At 31.3% G+C, this 5,823-nt stretch overlaps 1 non-coding gene across 1 annotated transcript; it reads left to right on the forward strand.

The window, feature by feature from the left end:
• Positions 1 to 3,061: 3,061 nt before the first annotated feature.
• Positions 3,062 to 3,168, forward strand: LOC139903417 (small nucleolar RNA R71). The gene has a single exon (XR_011778237.1). It is a non-coding gene; the product is annotated as a small nucleolar RNA R71 (small nucleolar RNA).
• Positions 3,169 to 5,823: the final 2,655 nt, after the last annotated feature.

The raw sequence follows: 5,823 nt of genomic DNA on the forward strand, positions 1-5,823 counted from the left end.
AGTGATTCTAGTATATTTCAAGACTATATTGCTTGAGTACAAGCAACGCTCAAGTGTGGGAATATTTGATAATGCTAAAAACGAACATATATTTCATAGCATTATCCCTCAAGAAAGACAAGCTTTTAGTTACAATTGTTCTATTTACAAGTGATATTCGTTTAAATAATAAAAGGTGAAGACAAAAGACAGATTCGACTAATTGAAGACGCAAAAGACCAAAAAGCTCAAAAGTACAAAATACAATCAAAGTGGTTCCAATTAGTGATAAGAAACGTCTCAAAATTACAAGAGTACAAGATATTAAATTATACGCAAGGACGTTCGAAAATCCAGAACCGGGACCAGAGTCAACTCTCAACGCTCGACGCAACGGACTAAAAATTACAAGTCAACTATGCACATGAATATAATATAATATAAAATTAATTCTTAAAATTAATATATATATTATATTATAAAAACCATCGGCAGAAGAAACAACAACATGTGAGCTGGGATCCAAGGCCATGCGATCGCATGGCCTGCATGAGATAATTCCATGCGATCGCATGGAGGCCTTTTTCAGCCCACAGGCCTATAAATTTCGAGCTTTGGTTCATCATATAACACATCTTTTTCTTTCTCTCTATCATACGATATATATATATATATATATATATATATATATATATATATATATATATATATATATTGTATTATAATTTTAATTTTAATTTCTAATAATAAGGGTATGTTAGCGAATGTTGTAAGGGTGTAAGTCAAAATTCTGTCCGTGTAACGCTACGCTATTTTTAATCATTGTAAGTTATGTTCAACCTTTTTAATTTAATGTCTCGTAGCTAAGTTATTATTATGCTTATTTAATACCGAAGTAATCATGATGTTGGACTAATTACTAAAATTGGGTAATTGGGCTTTATACCATAATTGGGGTTTGGACAAAAGAACGACACTTGTGGAAATTAGACTATGGGCTATTAATGGGCTTTATATTTGTTTAACTAAATGATAGTTTGTTAATTTTAATATAAAGGTTTACAATTGGATGTACCTATAAATAACCATATACACTCGATCGGACACGATGGGCGGGATATTTATATGTACGAATAATCGTTCATTTAACCGGACACGGGAATGGATTAATAGTCTATGGAATTATTAAAACAGGGGTGAAATTATGTACAAGGACACTTGGCATAATTGTTAACAAAGTATTAAAACCTTAGGTTACACGCAGTCGATAACCTGGTGTAATTATTAAACAAAGTATTAAACCCTTATTACAGTTTAAGTCCCCAATTAGTTGAAATATTTGACTTCGGATATAAGGATAATTTGACGAGGACACTCGCACTTTATATTTATGACTGATGGACTGTTATGGACAAAAACCAGACGGACATATTAAATAATCCAGGACAAAGGACAATTAACCCATGTGAATAAACTAAAATCAACACGTCAAGCATCATGATTACGGAAGTTTAAATAAGCATAATTCCTTTATTTTCATATTTAATTGCACTTCTAATTATTGCACTTTTATGTATTGTCATTGTATTTAATTGCACTTTTAATTATCGTACTTTTTAATTATCGCAAGTATATTTTATCGCACTTTTATTTATCGCAATTTCATTATCGTTATTTACTTTACGCTTTAAATTAAGTCTTTTATTTATTTAATATTTTACATTAGGTTTTAACTGCGACTAAAAGTTTTAAAAATTGACAAACCGGTCATTAAACGGTAAAAACCCCCCCTTTTTATAATAATAATATTACTTATATATATTTGTATTTTTATAAATTAAAACTAATATAGCGTTAAGATTTGTTTAAAAGATTTCCCTGTGGAACGAACCGGACTTACTAAAAACTACACTACTGTACGATTAGGTACACTGCCTATAAGTGTTGTAGCAAGGTTTAGGTATATCCATTCTATAAATAACTAAATATCTTGTGTAAAATTGTATCGTATTTAATAGTTTTTCCTAGTAAAATATAAGCTATTTCATATACACCTCGCATAACATCAGTATCACAAACTTTATTACCTATTACTTGCTCATACTCAACTCCTTTTCTTGGAAACGGGATGGGTGGTCTGTAGGGTGCCACCACTGGCTTTACATACTCGGGTGGTGGTGGTGGTGGTGTAACTTCTTCATCGTTGCTCACATCTAAAACCTTCCCATCTTCTGATGCTGGTTTTTCAGAATTCGTTGACACCATATTAACATTCTCATTCCGAGGATTTACTTCGGTATTACTCGGTAGCTTTTCTTGTTCCCTCTCACTCATCATGCTAGCAAGAGTACCTACGTATTTTTCTAGATTCAAAATGGAAGCTTGTTGAGTTCTTAATAACTGATCAAACCTCTCATTTTTTTGGGTTTGAGATGTAATAAATTGTGTTTGAGATTCCATTAGCTTTGCCATCATTTCTTCCAGATTTTGCTTTTTCTCTTCAGTTTGTTGTGGTGGTTTATATAAGCCAGATCTTTGTTGATTGAAAGTGTTGTTTTGAGTTGATTGGTTATTCGGACCTTGTTGGTTATACAAGTTATTGTTGGGTCCATTTGGATTGTAAAGAATGTTTTGATTTCGATTGAAGTTTGGCCTTGGCGGTTGATAATTATTTTGATAATTATTTCCCGGCCTTTGGTTCATGTAGGAAACATTCTCACATTGTTCCATCGTTTGTTCAATTTGACAATCTTTCGTTAAGTGTGGTCCACCGCATTGCTCACAACTGATTCGTATTGCGTGAATATCTTTAATCATCTTTTCCATTCGTCTCTCAAAAGCATCTATTTTTGCAGAAACAGAATCAAAGTCATGGCTAGAATCGGCTCTAGCCGCTTTAGATGAACGAATGATATCTTTTTCCTGATGCCACTCATGAGAGTGGGAGGCTGTATTATCAATTATCTTGTGAGCTTCGGTTGCGGTTTTCTTCATAATGGAACCACCAACTGCTGTGTCGATGTCTTTTCGTGTAGCGACATCGACACCTTGGTATAATATTTGTACTATTTGATAAGTGTCTAAACCGTGTTGAGGACATCCTCTCAACAACTTTCCGAATCTTGTCCACGCCTCATATAATGTTTCATTTGGCTTTTGAGCGAACGTAACAATTTCTTCTTGAAGTCTCACGGCTTTAGATGCTGGAAAGAATCTTTTAAGAAATTTCTCAACTAAAACATCCCATGTGTCAATCACTCCTTCAGGTAACGATTCTAACCAATCTTTGGCTTCTCCCTTTAAAGTCCAGGGAAACAACATGAGATAGATCTGTTCATCCTCAGCTTCTCTTATTTTAAATAGATTACAAATCCTATTAAAAGTTCGAAGATGTTCGTTTGGATCTTCTTTTGGCGTACCACTATATTGGCATTGATTAGTTACCATGTGTAGGATTTGTCCTTTGATTTCATAATCTGGCGCATTAACATCTGGCTTAATAATGGCGTGACCTTGGCCAGTGTGTGTGGCTCTCATTCTATCTTCCATACTTAGAGGTTCCGTTATTTCCATATTTGAAATTGTTGAATACGAATCACTAGAAGATTCTGATTTAACGGTTTGTGATTTAAGAGGAATGATTAGTGGTTCAGGATCTTGGAATTGTCCTTGAATATCCTCCGGGTTCTCAATTGTGTGGTCGGGTTCAAAAAATGGATTATCGAAAATTTGAGTTGGAGTACTTGTTCGACTTGACGATTCTAAAGAAAAATCTACGGCGACAATATTGGCTAGATGACTTAATCGGGTTACAGGCGGTGAACGTTTTGCTCGGTGCATTCACTGAATATCCTATTAGTTATAAATCTAAAAATTATATAAGTTATCAAATTAATAGACTTTTCTGATTTTGCCCACGTTTCGAATAGCCAATAGATGCAGCAGGTAGCCAGGACCCTTTAAATCGGAAGCCCACAACTCGCCACTAACAAATCCAACTATTACTACAAACCAGAAAATTTTGGATGTCTATCAATTTAACAGCTTAAAATAATTTTTCGTCGAAATTTAAAGAAGATAAAAATCTATGTCCTAAAAACTAGAGCGTAGAAATGAAAAAAAAATGCGTCGAAAAACGAAAAAAAATCGAATAATAAACGTTGAAAGGAAAGCGTCAAAACTTAAAAGCCTAAAAACTAAAAATTAAAACTTGCGTCTAAAGGTATTAAAGCTTAAAAGGAATTCTATATCCAAAACGGCAATAACTTAATTAGGTACTACAGTTTATAAATTGCGTCGCAAAATTCTAAAGCACCTAAATCTTAATCTAAAGAAAAAGTACTTAAGGGATTTTACTGCAAAGCCTAAAAATCTAAAAATATAAAATAACTACGGCAAAAACTAAATTTAAAACTAATTAAATGATAAAAATATACAATTTATAAAAAGAAACAAAAAATGATAAAATATTATTTTTATATTATTATTTTATAAAAGTATTAATTTATAAAACTAATTAAAACTAATAATAACAAGTTATAATTAAACTAAACTAAATATATTAAATTAAAACCCTAATTAACAAATTAATTAATTAACAATAATTAAAATCGTAACCCTAATCGTACCAGTTTAAGGATCAGAGCTGTCACCTCAGCTCATGCGATCGCATGAGTTGAGGGTTATAGAGCCATGCGGTCGCATGGTATGTAGCTTCAATTTAAATGCATGCCAAAAATTCGCAGGCCCAGTTTTTTTTTTATATGTATTTAATTTATAATCTTTACAAAATTAATATAAGTAATATTTAGAATTATATTTTTAAGAACTTAATAAAAATACTTTTATACTTTATATAAAATATATTTTCTTTTTACTTAAACACTTAAATAAATTTTTTTTATTTATATTTTTGTATTTTTATGTTTAAAACTTATTATATTTTTACAAAAATAAATTAAAACTAATATTTTTTATAGCGTTTTGCTTTCGGCTCCCCGGCAGCGGCGCCAAAAACTTGATGTGTGCAGCCGTGGTACGCAAAATATTATTATTTTTAATACGAAATACATACAATTTTCACAAGTTTTAATTATTTATATAGATGGGATATACCTAAACATTGCTACAACACTTATAGGCAGTGTACCTAATCGTATAGTAGTGTAGTTTTTAGCAAGTCCGGTTCGTTCCACAGGGAGCTAGCGATTACGTACTATATTTTTAACAACTATATTTATATAAAATATATATAATTATATATAGTAATAATAATATATAAAAGGGGGTTTTTACCGTTTAATGACCGGTTTGACAATTTTAAATAAAGCGTAAAGATAAATGACGATAATATAAATGACAGAATTTAAATTGCGATAAAGTAAATTGCAGTAATTAATATGACAGTAAATAAAGGTACGATGAAATATGAAATAAAAGTATTATGCTTATTTAAACTTCCGTAATCATGATGTTTGACGTTTTGATTTTAATTCATTACTCTGGGTTAATTGTCCTTTGTCCTGGATTTATTTGAAACCTATCTGGTTTTTGTCCATAATAGTTCATCGGTCATAATTATAAAATGCTCGACAAATTAACCTTATTCCCGAAGTCAAATATTCCAACTAATTAGGGATTTGAACTGTAACAAGGTTTTAATACTTTGTTAATAATTACACCAGGTTATCGACTGCGTGTAATCCAAGGTTTTAATACTTTGTTAACAATTACACCAATTACCCTTGTATGTAATCCACCCCTGTTATAATTAGTCCATGATACATTAATTTATTCACTTGGCCATAATGAATAATAAATTACCCAATCCAATTGATTAATTAA

The sequence above is a fragment of the Rutidosis leptorrhynchoides genome, chromosome 3 (assembly GCF_046630445.1).
Source record: "Rutidosis leptorrhynchoides isolate AG116_Rl617_1_P2 chromosome 3, CSIRO_AGI_Rlap_v1, whole genome shotgun sequence".
Lineage (NCBI taxonomy): Eukaryota > Viridiplantae > Streptophyta > Magnoliopsida > Asterales > Asteraceae > Rutidosis > Rutidosis leptorrhynchoides.